Consider the following 14,357-nt stretch of genomic DNA (forward strand, 5'->3'; position numbering starts at 1 on the left):
ATTATGGATGGGTAGATGAATTCAAACCACCTCCACTTGGACCTTGCCTAGTCGGCGGTGGGGGTGTCCTGCATCGTCCCCCTACGCTCCTCGGACTATGGGTCATCATCATCATCATCATCACCATCATCAGATGAATTCAAACGTGGCCGTATTTCTCTTGAATATGGTCCATGGGAAGGGCGTCTCAAAGGCGAAACCACTGAAAGTGCACAGTATGGCTCTGAATCGTAATCGTTTCAAAGAGCATGAAGTAAGTGATGCCTTAGCCATATCTGATGAAAGACTGCGGTATATTCCACATGAAGAATTAGCTACGAGATAGATTTGCGCAAGGAGCCCGCAGCATTTGTTGAATGTTGTCTAAAATTTTAATGAAAAATTGATTTCTTGATTATTTTGGAATCATTTTAAAAAGAATCCAGCTAATTTTGATTACCGCTTTGTTACGTGGATGAGAAGTTGGAACGCCACTTCACACCACAAATACATAGTCGAGGCACTCTACTATTTTGCGATGGCTTCATGTTAACGAAGTTGCTAAATTTCAGGCAAAATCTTTTGTTAGATATATATTATGCATTGTGTTAAAAATACTTACAAATAATAAAAATTGCAATAATTTTAACCAAAAGACTGAAATATTTGACCAGCATGTGACTCTTAGGGTACTCTATTAAATTCATGGCATACAAAAAAATTATAAACCGATACAAACATGTTACAGACCAAGAATATAATGGTTATAATGCTTTAAATGCAAATATTAATGAGCAAATGGGCCTTGCAAGAGAAATAACTGAACGGTTATCAATGTGTTTAGCCTATCTGAGGAAAACAAATACAAGTCTGAATCAGTCTTTTTTATTTAAACTTTAACTTAGGTCTACTATTTCGTCAAGCAAATGTTAGAAAATATGAAACTTCCTGGCAGATTAAAACTGTGTGCCCGACCGAGACTCTAACTCGGGACCTTTGCCTTTCGCGGGCAAGTGCTCTACCATCTGAGCTACCGAAGCACGACTCACGCCCGGTACTCACAGCTTTACTTCTGCCAGTATCTCGTCTCCTACCTTCCAAATCTGCCAGGAAGTTTCATATCAGCGCACACTCCGCTGCAGAGTGAAAATCTCATTCTGGAAACCTCCCCCAGGCTGTGGCTAAGCCATGTCTCCGCAGTATCCTTTCTTTCAGGAGTGCTAGTTCTGCAAGGTTCGCAGGAGAGCTTCTGTAAAGTTTGGAAGGTAGGAGACGAGATACTGGCAGAAGTAAAGCTGTGAGTACCGGGCGTGAGTCGTGCTTCGGTAGCTCAGATGGTAGAGCACTTGCCCGCGAAAGGCAAAGGTCCCGAGTTCGAGTCTCGGTCGGGCACACAGTTTTAATCTGCCAGGAAGTTTCATATCAGCGCACACTCCGCTGCAGAGTGAAAATCTCATTCTGGAAACCTCCCCCAGGCTGTGGCTAAGCCATGTCTCCGCAGTATCCTTTCTTTCAGGAGTGCTAGTTCTGCAAGGTTCGCAGGAGAGCTTCTGTAAAGTTTGGAAGGTAGGAGACGAGATACTGGCAGAAGTAAAGCTGTGAGTACCGGGCGTGAGTCGTGCTTCGGTAGCTCAGATGGTAGAGCACTTGCCCGCGAAAGGCAAAGGTCCCGAGTTAGAGTCTCGGTCGGGCACACAGTTTTAATCTGCCAGGAAGTTTCATATCAGCGCACACTCCGCTGCAGAGTGAAAATCTCATTCTGGAAACCTCCCCCAGGCTGTGGCTAAGCCATGTCTCCGCAGTATCCTTTCTTTCAGGAGTGCTAGTTCTGCAAGGTTCGCAGGAGAGCTTCTGTAAAGTTTGGAAGGTAGGAGACGAGATACTGGCAGAAGTAAAGCTGTGAGTACCGGGCGTGAGTCGTGCTTCGGTAGCTCAGATGGTAGAGCACTTGCCCGCGAAAGGCAAAGGTCCCGAGTTCGAGTCTCGGTCGGGCACACAGTATTAATCTGCCAGGAAGTTTCATATCAGCGCACACTCCGCTGCAGAGTGAAAATCTCATTCTGGAAACCTCCCCCAGGCTGTGGCTAAGCCATGTCTCCGCAGTATCCTTTCTTTCAGGAGTGCTAGTTCTGCAAGGTTCGCAGGAGAGCTTCTGTAAAGTTTGGAAGGTAGGAGACGAGATACTGGCAGAAGTAAAGCTGTGAGTACCGGGCGTGAGTCGTGCTTCGGTAGCTCAGATGGTAGAGCACTTGCCCGCGAAAGGCAAAGGTCCCGAGTTAGAGTCTCGGTCGGGCACACAGTTTTAATCTGCCAGGAAGTTTCATATCAGCGCACACTCCGCTGCAGAGTGAAAATCTCATTCTGTCAGAAAATAGTTTACAGTTGAATCAGTCCCATTCCAAAGAGTATGGTTCCAAAACCCACAAACTGAGCACCTGTATCTCTCCTCGCCATTTTGCTCAAATTCAACGCAAGCGAAGCACATATCTTCATCTTAATTGCCTAGGAAATCATCAAGCTCATCATCGCCACACAAATCATTTTCATTTATGTTACTATTACTGTCTTCAGTATCTGAACCAAACTTTGAATTGCGGTTGAGTTTATTAGCTTCCATCGTCCTCATTTAGTGGATTCCTTGTTTAGCAGTTTTTCCTCCACTTTTTTCTTTTGAGGGCGTCCAGTCAAAATTTCTTAATGTTGTTTGGGTTTTTCTTTCTGTTTCTTGGCTTTGTTTTGGCCTTCTGAAGATGGTATCCGGATTACACATTCGCAGATTGAATTAAACCGATGTTTTGACCGAGAAGTGATGTCACGAGTTTCTTTGGGCTGAGTCACTGTAGCCAAGTGACTTCTGGAAGTTGATGTGTATGGCTTACTTACCAAACAGGATGCTGAATACGCCGTGTCATTCGACTTCGTTTTGTTCGTTGGTGATGCGCTCGTGTCTCATCACTCTCCAGGACTTTTTCTGGAATTTCATCATGTTGCAAGATAGCTTCAGCAGGCAAGTATTCTTCATCTTTGAATGTATCTGAGTTCGTAGGAATAATACCTGTTCGTTTGAACCCAGAAATAGCATTTCCAATAGCACATACTTTGGAATACGCAGTGTTAAACATTCCAGCAATAACACATTGGGCTGTGTACACTTTCACGTCGAAAGGAAGATTTCAAAAGAGAATGCAATGAGACGTTCAACGGCTGCAGCAGATGAGACGTTTGTGGTGAAATGAAGAGCATAATTATAACGTTTCAGGACACAAATCATACAGGGTGTCCGAAAAGACTTTCCCTGATTACATAAATTGATAACTCAGGCTAGAAGTAAGATACATATATGAAACGTGTCGAATTGTTTACAACTATCAAAGTTTTTTTCTGTTTTAGGTTCGCAGTACGTAAGTAGTGGATGAGGTGCAGTGCCCAAGAAGCCATGTTAACCAATCAGGAGAAGGCACAGTGTGTCCTGTGGTACCATGAGACACGATCACCAACCACAGTGCAGAGACACTTCCAGACAACATTTGGAAGGAATCCACCTGATGTCAAGAGCATTAAAGCCTGGTATAAGAAGTTCAAGAACACAGGATCGGTTGCTGACCTTCCGAGGTCTGGTCGACCAAGACAGGATGGAAGCTGTAAGGCAGTCTTTTCTGCGAAGTCCGAAGAAATCGGTGCGCAGGGCCTCACTTGAATTACAGATGCCAAAAAGCTCTCTCCATGACATTTTACACAAACGTTTATTGTTTCGTGCATAAAAAGTGCAAATCGTTCAGGCCTTGTTGCCCAATTACAGTACACGTCGATATGACTTTGCGGTCGAAATACTATCACGTATTGAGGACGATGATGGTGATCTCAGATGAATTGCCTTTTCCGACGAAGCGACCTTCTTTTGTCAGTGGAGTAGTGAATCACCATAATGTGCGCATTTGGGGTTCACAACACCCTGGCGAGGTCATGGAGTGCACCAAAGGCAGTCCAAAGGTGAATGTTTGGTGCGCGCTATTGCACGATCGAATTATCGGGCCATTCTTCTTCGCTGAGGCTACCATCACAACTGCAGTGTATCTGGACATGTTGCAGCTGTATGCTGTTCCTCAGCTGCTTCAGTATCACGCCGATGTCTTGTTTCAGCAAGAAGGTGCACCGCCTCATTGGGGTTTGGACGTCCGTGCCTATCTCGATATGACCTTTCCTGGGCGATGGGTTGGTCGTGATGGGCCAACGGTTTGGTCTCTACGCTCTCCTGACGTAACCCCATTAGACTTCTTTTTATGGGGTTATGTCAAGGACGAGGTCTACCGAACACGTGTACCAGATCTGGAAACCCTGCGGTAACGGATAGCCACAGTTGTTGAATCGATCCTTCCAGTGATGTTGGCTAATGTGTGGACGGAAACTGAATATCGCTTAGATGTGCTACGTGCTACCAAGGGAGCTCATGTGGAAGTTTAATTATGTGAAAAAAAAATTTGATGTTTGTAAACAATTAGACACGAGTTTTATATTTGTATCTTACTTCTAGCCTGAGTTATCAATTTATGTAATCAAGGAAAGACTTTTCGGACACCCTGTATAACTGTAATGTGGCATGGCTAACTTGGTTGTCCAATACCAAAACCACTTTGTTGTCTACTCTAGCCTTCCAGTGGTGAATGAGGTGCTTAAGCGAACTAACAAATAAAGCTTCGTTTGACCAATAATTATAGGAACAACAATACAACGGATGTGGATGGCCATCTTTTGGCAAATGTGGGGACATTCTTTTTTGCGGGGAGTACAAAAATAGGCGGAATAGAGCCCCCTGCAGCATTCATGCATCGAATCACCCTCGCTCCCAACTAACCACAGAGCCAACTCTTTTTTTTCCCCTCTAGTGCTAACTACTTTTCCAGGGTCTTAAATAGTTGTCACTCCCGTCTCGTCCACTTTAAAAATACTAAAAAGTGCGAAAGCAAATTTTGTCATCACAACTTACAATTGGTCAAAAAATATTGTTACTTTCTGTCGCTTAAAGGCTGTACGACACTTATACTAATTGCTTCTTTTCCTACACTTACGGGATACTTTTTTAGAAAATCATAAGACCAGTCTTTACCAGCTAAGCACGAAACTGTGTAAGAATTGTTATGCCCACTGTCTGCCTCGGCATATGCAAAAGGCACTTGCAGAGGAGTTAGTACGCAAAAAAATATTGTCCATCAACTATATTAGTTCGCAAAAGCTGTGTCCTGCTCTCGAGTAAAAACTGTTCTTTGGCCAAGATGTGGATCTCCTGGAATTCCGTTAAATTTTCTGTCACGTAGTCTTATGAATGGAAAGTTCCACTGTTTGCTTGCTACTCTTATGGAATGCCCTTCATTTATAAGTAACAACGTCTGTTGCAGCTTTTCATCAGCCTGTTCTCTCTTGGTAGTAGCTCTCTTCCGCTTCCTAGGCACCTGAAAGAGAATACACTGTCTTACAATCCATTATGGCTAAAAGTAATACAAATATATGAGGTCAACGCATTAGTATTTAATTCCGTGAGCCGTTGCACCGATAACTTGATAGCCATTCCCTCACTCACTTGATGGGTGCAAACCAACATACATCCTACAGAATTTCATAACCTAACACTACGGTAAGATATTGTGAAAACATAACCCTTGCACTCAAATGATGTTTGTACGATTATCTCATTAAAACACACGTGCAAATGTTACTTACGTTGCTTCGAAGACGTGAAGAAATAAGAAGAAATTTATTTGAAAAGCACTTCTTCACTTCACTGTAACAACAATGCGAAATTTGGTTAATGGTCAATTTTAGCTATACTGTGTTCATCATAAGAATAAACCTGATGTAAACATTACACCATGTGTTATCCGAGCAAATCAAATTGACACTCAGCGCGGTGGATGATGGGACCGACCGTAGATGGGAAATACATTTACTGCTGGCCCCATAAGCCACCGAACCGAGTGTCAACTTGGTTTGCGTGGATAATATTCTTCCGCGTTTGCTTGAATCTCATTGGATTTCGTTTCGCGTGGAGCGGAAGCTAAGCTAAGCCCACTACTGTCAAGTACGATCACAAGGATACGTTTTATGTTGTGTTACACGCACATAGACTCAGCGACAATGCGTGACAACAGCTGTAGCGGCGCATGTCATTTGGACCGCACGGTCCAACTAACCTGCAATGATGTGAGCATTTGCAGTTCAGACGTAAAAAGAGACGAACAGAGAAACAGTGTAGCTTGGAGTGTAATTTAATGTTTAAAGAGAATGAAATAATATTCGGCAAAACTCTGGCGTTACCGCACCCTTCTTAGGCGACCAGATGAAAAGCATAAAATGCCATCGTTCTCACCTAATATAGTATTCTAATTACAAAAAAGAGTGATGAAATTTCCTAAAACACAGAGCAATTTTTCTGAGCGAGCTATGTGTGATGTAAAAGCATACTGCAGGGATTTCACTATATTGATGGACAATGGAGCCATTGGAGGTATTAATTACAGTCAGTCATCTCGTAATCTCTTAGCTCCTTCCTTATCCGAAGCCGAGAAATACATTTCAATTCTGGAACTTTCATCTGCTACGTTGATAACGAGTTGGTCAACAACAGAATCCACGAAGCCATCCAGACGCCGCATTTTCTTCTCTTCTTCACTGATGTGCCTTTTTATACCCTGCCATCGTTGGGCAGTGACATGTGAAAAAGCTGCGTGGGTTAGTTCCAGTAGGTGTGGCAGCTTAACAGTTTTGTTACCGTATTTCTTGCGACAATCCATTAACTTGGGTCCAGATCTGTTCTGTTGAGTTCATATTGGAACACTACAGTGGCAACTGTAAAAACGCAGGATTTGTGTGGTGAGTTCGATGCTGTGAAAAATCCAGATCAGTTCTGTTGAGTTCATATTGGAATACTACAGTGGCAACTGTAAAAATGCAGGATTTTTGTGGTGAGTTCGATGCTGTGAAAAATGATTGTTTTTTATGTTTCTAAGACACATATCGCTTTGGCTCGTTGACAGACTGCATTTGTGGTATAAAACAACGGGTCCAAATAAAGAGTATTTGGTTTTTCTTTTTCGTCCTAAAAATTAAGCTGTTAGTTTTTCTTAATTTGAGACACTTTTATTAACAATCTTTCATAAAATATCGGTAATTAAGAATTTATATTTGAAATGCAAACAGGAACATCGGGTGCAATATGCAGTTAGAAACAAGAAGGCATGCAGTATTCATAAAATTAGTAATCAATTTAACAATTACGAGACGTAGGTATATCAAATTGAACGAAAAAAAGAATGACCAAGGCGAGACTTGAACCAGCGATCCGTGAACTGCACCAGTATTATCAATGTATTATGTTTCGATTGTATTGCAGAGAAGCATACTCGCTAAAACGTATTTGATACTCGTTACTGAGCGTCATTACGTATAAAGCATCTAAAACATGTCGTTTCCACCGGGAAATGAGTGCGCTGCTGTTTGTTGACAAACGAACAGCACGTCATTGAATACAGTCTAGTGTGTAGACCATCATGTGACGGAGAGGAACTGCAAATAGATAAGGACCAATCGGTTATTTTGAGGTGTGAGACACCACAGTTAAAAGTTTCTTTTTTTACGTCAGCTTGAAAATCTAACCCGTATCCTTCAGAGCTGAGTATACCAGTTACTGCAGTTATAACTAAATAGTAGGGATGAATATGTCGTTTGCATCCCTTGTCGTTCTGTTCTTTACGCCCAAAGTGACTAAAATTTATTAATTTAATTATTAATAAGTTAGTAAAGAAAAAAATGATTTCGCCGAATTGAAAGTCAAACATCGTAAAGAAACTTAAGAAGAGCCATGGTACGCTACATCCTAGTCAAAGGTTCTTTTAATCATACCTGTACCTAACAAAGGCGAAATACAGAATTGCGACTATAGCCACAGCCTTAACATAGCAAACGCGACACTCCATCTCGTTTTCCTTATCCAAAGGGATAGCAGCGCCCCAAGCGGCCAGCAAGCAACATTTCTAAAAACGGTATCGGATAAGTGCGACTACTAACGTTTATATTGATTTGTAACATTGGTTTTACAATGGGGAGTGTAGGTAATGCCACAAAAATCGCCAAAAACTAAAAAATTACACCACATTTGTGATTAATTGATTTTGTAAGCACCCTGGGGGTTACGAAGCATTGAATTATAGGATAGTTTATGTACGATTCTCTTGTAATGTACAGACATTTACTGAATAATGTCGTTTTCCCTTAATAACAAAAAATTACTAGTAAATACCAGAAGACCTGACATTTTACTGAAAGACATCATATGTCCATCCAACAAAGCAGAGTTTTGTACGCTACACTTTCAGCCAAATCAGTGAAAGTGGAACGTAGAAAACCAATATGTATTGTAATAACTACATTATTTAAAGTATCATATAAGTCACCACAACTGTAGCTTAAGAGGAAACCTCACAGGCTTGATAGTAAATCGTCAAAAGCAATGAAACTATTTACCAACACTGGAGAAACCAATTCAACATTTGTTGCTAAATCTGAGCCACAAGCGGTAAGAACCTTCGACATATTCGCTTTTGAAGCAGCAATCATTACGTTTACGAACATGCTCGTGTATTAGAAAGCCGAGTGAAGTGTAAGAAAGGACGAATCACTAGACTCCATGGAAAAAATTTTAAGTGACAAGGAAAGTGCATATGATAATAACGACAGACATTAACAGAAATATATGCTTCTCATGCATGAAATGTGTAATATTCTCTTGATTTCAGCGGAGTAGGCTGCAAATAAGATGTATGTGAAAGTATTTATTCACTAATGACTTGTAGTTTATGTCATTGAATCGATATGGTTCGGCTGTTTTTACACGTATTTCACGAAAAATTATAACAACTATTAGATCAGTTACGTACAAAATAATTAAAAACAAAATTTATCCGTAAGACGCATGTGACTATCTACTCCCTCGCCTATTGGAGCGCTAGTGTCGCTACAGCTGCCAAACTGTAACAGCTTTCGCACCAGGAAGAGTCGAGACTGTATTTATTAGGCAGCACGACACTATCTGATGCGAAAGTTGTTACCGTTTGATAGTTGGATCGATACTAGCGCTCCAAGCGGTGAGAAAGCAGACAACCACATGCATCGTAAAGGATAAAGCCTCATTTTAATTATGGTCTCCTTAATTAACGAAACAGTTGTTATATTTTAGCGTTCCATGCGTTAGTAAATTACCAAGAGACTTGAATTGCCGTGAAATACATTTAAAAACAGCCGAGTCACACCAATTCAGTTACATAAGCTACAATTTGTTCATGAAGAAATTCTTCCGAATATGTGTATATTTGCAGGTTATTCCTCTGAAAACAAGAGAATATAAACACATATTTCATGCATGAGAAGCATATTTCTATTGTTGTCTGTTATTGTCATAGCACTTTCCTTGACTGCAGTCTAACGATTCACCCCGTCTTAAACATTTCACTCGACTTTTTGATACACAGATATTTTTGTAAATGTAAATACTTTTCCTTCAAAAGCAAATGTTTTGAATATTATTGCCCTTTACGTCTCGGATTTAGCAATAGATGTGGAATTGCTTTCATCTGTGTTGGAAAACAGTTTTATTGCTTTTGACGATTTATCATCACATCTGTGCGGTTTTTCCAACCCTCGAGCGGTCGCATTGGTTGACTGAGTCAACCAGAGTTCGTTTTTTCGCTCTGAATTCAAAATACGCATTGTTGTAGTCCTGGCGGTTCTACCTATCTTCAAGTTGGACCTCTATCGGTCACTTGTATTGTTGCTGCGTTTGTAGCGCTCGCACATTGACAACAATTGCAGCTTATTTTAGTCCTTGTTCTGTTTGGTGTACAGAGTCAACCACCTGTGATGTAAGTATTTTTGTGGTAATTGTGAATACCGTCTTTATTTTGGATTAAAATCTTTCATTAGCAACTATGTTTTACTTTTATTTATACTTTTAGGGCCTTTTTCAAACAAGGGTTATCAGAGGAGGAGACTGAAACGCTTCTAATTGAAGATTCGGACGACAGCAAGTGTTCTGAATTTGACTGGTCTGACGGGGAAGAAGGACAAATAGTAGTTAATGATCACAACAGTGAATCAGATATAGAAGTAGTTCCTTTAGAGGGAGAAGGACATACACATATTCAAGTGGAAATGCAATGTCATGAGGATGAAGAAGACTGTGACGATAATTTTGATTTTATCTGTGGGTATTTTGTTGGTAAAGATGGCAAACCTAAGTGGTCTAAGGAAAGTGTAAGAGCCAAAACGGCGAAAACGCCCTCAAAAAATATAATAAAAATTCTACCGGGTCCGCACAGGTCTGCTAAGTGTATCACACAAGAAGTGACAGCATTCAATAAGATTGTTAGTGCAGATATGATTGATTCACTTGTGGAATACACCAATTTGCATATCAGAAACTTAGTATCACAGAACATCTATTCTAGGGAGAGAGATATGAAGGAAACTTATAGGGAGGAGATATATGCTCTCACTGGAATCCTTCTACTGATTGGCGTGAAGGGTGGAAATGAAACAAATGTTGTAGAACTTTGGAATAAAGATGCCACTGGTATGAAGATCCTTAGAGCTTGCATGTCATACAGACTGTTCTTATTTCTCCTCAGAAGCGTGAGATTTGACGACAAATTGACAAGAACACAAAGATGCGAGAGAGACAAATTATCATCAATCAGATCATATTTAGATAAATTTGCCACCAACTGTAAGGAAAGCTATAGTTTGGGAGAGTTTGTAAGCACATACCAAACAAACCAGCGAAGTACGGTTTGAAATTCTTTGCTATTTGCGATGCGGAAACAATTCTATACAGCATCTGTTGAGCTGTACTGTGGAATACAACCAGATGGCCCTTACAAGGTGTCAAATAAACCGTACGATATTGTGCATAGTCTGGCAGAACCTATGCTGGGATCAAATCGGAATATTGCTTTTGATAATTGGTATACCAGTCATCCACTGGCAGTCTCACTTTTGCAGGGAAACGTCACATGCATTGGAACTCTGAAGAAAAATAAAACGGAAATCCCTCCGGAATTCCTACTCCTGAAATCCAGGAGCAATGGGTACTCACTGTTTGGATACCAGAAAGATATCACACTGGTGTCATACGAGGTGTGATTGGAAAGTCTTAAGAATGGGTTTGTAATTGTACAGTGGTGGTGCTTACATGCAACTGCGATGCATCTCCATCAAAATAGGCCCCTTCTGACTGAACATACCGACTCCAACGGTGTTTCCGCTTTTGGAAACATTCCTGGAATTTTTTTCCTGAATTGTGTTAAGGACGCTCTCTGTAATTGCTTGGATGTCTTCAGTCGAGTCAAAACGCTTCCCTTACAGCGAAAATTTCAGTTTGGGAAACAGGTAGAAGTCCGCAGGGGCCAAATCAGGGGAAATGGCGGTTGTGGAAGCACAGGAAATTTGAATTTGGTCAAAAATTCAACGATGGAGAAGGCACGATGAGCCGGAGCATTGTTTCCGCACCTTTTCGCGCAGACACTCTAGGACACATTTGTTGTATTCCTGGTTAATTGTCTGTCCTCTAGGGGTAAATTCATGATGCACGATACCGGTAGAATCGAAAAAAATCACCAACATTGTCTCCACTTTCGACCGACTTTGCCGTGCTTTTTTCGGTCCTGGTGAACCTGGAGTCTTCCACTGCGAAGACTGCACTTTTGTTTCAGGATCATGTCCGTATACCCACGATCCGTCACCTGTAATTACCCTATTTAACAAATGTGGGTCATTTTTAGTCCGATTAGTCAGTTCTTGGCACACTTCAAATCGGTATTGTCTCTGGTCACTCGAGAATGCTTTTAGAATGAATTTTGCGGACACTCGACTCATGTTCAGATCTTCAGTTAAAATTGACTGAACTGAATAGAGACTTAAATTAAGTTCATGAGCCATCTCCCTAATTGTATTTCTACGATCAGAGCGAAGTAAGTCGCGAACTTTCACATTTTCATTCGTTTTTGACGCGGAAGGACGGTCGGACCGTGGTTCATCTTCAAATGATTCGCGGCCATTTTTAAATCTGTTGAACCTGCTAAAAATATTTGACTGGCTCATGCAGTTATGTCCTAAAGCTGTTTTTAATAGTTCATAAGTCTCAGAAGGTGATTTCCCGGCTATAAAACAAAATTTCACACAAACTCGTTGCTACGTTTTTACGTCCATTTTCACGCGAGAGAATCCGGCAACAAGCCCTAACAGACCCACAATCAACCAGCTGCCACGACGAACTGAATAAAGGAAACGCAGTTTCCCTCCGTGTACCTGCCCGCCAAACCAGTAAGCAGAAGTGAATCCATTCTTAAAACTTTCCAATCACACCTCGTATGTGCCCAAAAGAAACAAATGTGTTGTTCTGCTTAGCACCTTGCACAGTGAAGGCACAGTTGATGAGAATACCAATAAACCACACATTATCATGGGCTACAACATGGCAAAAGAATGGGTTGACACAGTCGACCAAATGTGCAGTAAATATTCTGTTGCACGGGTAACAAGAAGGTGGACAACGGCTGTCTGGTTCGCTTTACTAAACATCGCTGGTATCAATGCCCAAACACTTTTTCACTTCAATGCAGAAAGCCCAAAAAAACCAAGGAGACTATTTTTGAAACAGTTGTCCCAACAAGTTATGAAAGATCCCACATTTCGATGGTTTCAAATGATCTCAAAATATTTTTAATGCCCTATAAATTGCAAGAACCTCAAGAACCAGAAGAACCTCCAAACAAAAAGAAGAGTCGCTGCGTTATGTGTGGCAGAAAATTGTCGCCACAATTCGTTGTAGTCAGTGTAAGGTATTTATATGCAAGAAGCATTTCGCAGTTATGTGTGAAAAGTGTCCATATAGCACTGTGGATGAGGTAGAGGAACAATAGGAGTAAACTCTGTTTTTACGTAGAAACAATATAGTCATGTTCAATAAAGAGAGTATAATCCAATAAATGCTGTATGTGTAACATGTACTGAGAAATAAATGCAGGTAAAATGTGATTTAACTTTATCCTGTGTGTTAGGAATGTATTGTTAAATGAAAAACTAGGATTATTTAATTAGATTTTGTAACTGTATCTTTAGAAATAACAAAGGACGAATTTTAAAATTTTTATTTCTATTAATTAAAAAACCAAATTAAACTTATCGTTTTTCAGTAGCAAGCATATTATGGTAGAACGTTTCACATCTTTAATGAAAACGATGGCTGGTTGACAGAGTCAACCACGCGACCACTGGTGTTACAAAACTTGATGCGATCACTCGAGGGTTAACCTACAATTGTGGTGGCTTATCTGGCACGTTAAATAATGTAAGTATTATATTCCACACAGGTTTCTTACGTTCCTCATTTACTGACTTGGCTGAAAGTGTAGCGAACAAACTATGCCTTGTTGGGTATATGAGATTGGAATAATAGAGAATTATGAAGGTCGTTCGATAAACCCTCTGCCAAGCACTAAAATGTGATTTGCAGAGTAACCATGTAGATGTAGATGTAGATGTAGGTAGACATACAAAGCCTTTCTGCGTAAGGTCAGGTATCCTGGTGTTTACTAGCAACCTTTTTTTATCAAAGGAAAGAGGACACTATTCAGTAAACGTCTGTACGTTACAAGAGAATGGTAAATAAACTGTCCCATAATATTCAGTTTGGCAACGGCATTGCCGCAGTGGATACACCGGCTCCCGTCAGATCACCGAAGTTAAGCGCTGTCGGGCGTGACCGGCACTTGGATGGGTGACCATCTGGGCCGCCATGCGGTGTTGCCATTTTCTGGGGTGCCTCTGCCTCGTGATGCCAATTGAGGAGCTACTCGGCCGAATAGTAGCGGCTCCGGTCACAGAAAACCACCATAAAGACCGGGAGAGCGGTGTGCTGACCACACGCCCCTCCTATCCGCGTCCTCATCTGAGGATGACACGGCGGTCGGATGGACCCGATGGGCCACTTGAGGCCTGAAGACGGAGTGCTTATAATGTACAGTTTCGTATCTCCCATAGTCCCCAGGACACTAAATAATAACAAATGTGGTGCCGTTGTTTTTGTCACTGTCGATTTTTATGGCTCTAAATAAACTCCCCATCGCAAAAACTGTTACAAATCAATATAAAAGTCAGTATTCGCACTCATCCGATATCGTATTCAAAAGTGTCAATTTCTGGCCTCTTAGACTCTGATCTCGCTGAGGGTGACCAAAACGATACGGAATGTCGCGACTGTTATGTTAGACTGTGACTATAGCCATGAAAGCTACAGTGGCTCACTTGTCAGAATGGGCCTTGTATCAGTAATA

The 14,357-nt window shown here is 41.2% G+C and overlaps 1 pseudogene; it reads left to right on the plus strand.

The window, feature by feature from the left end:
- Positions 1 to 13,715: 13,715 nt before the first annotated feature.
- Positions 13,716 to 13,833, plus strand: LOC126089916 (5S ribosomal RNA; annotated as a pseudogene).
- The last annotated feature ends 524 nt before the right edge of the window (positions 13,834 to 14,357 follow it).

The sequence above is a fragment of the Schistocerca cancellata genome, chromosome 6, assembly GCF_023864275.1.
Source record: "Schistocerca cancellata isolate TAMUIC-IGC-003103 chromosome 6, iqSchCanc2.1, whole genome shotgun sequence".
Lineage (NCBI taxonomy): Eukaryota > Metazoa > Arthropoda > Insecta > Orthoptera > Acrididae > Schistocerca > Schistocerca cancellata.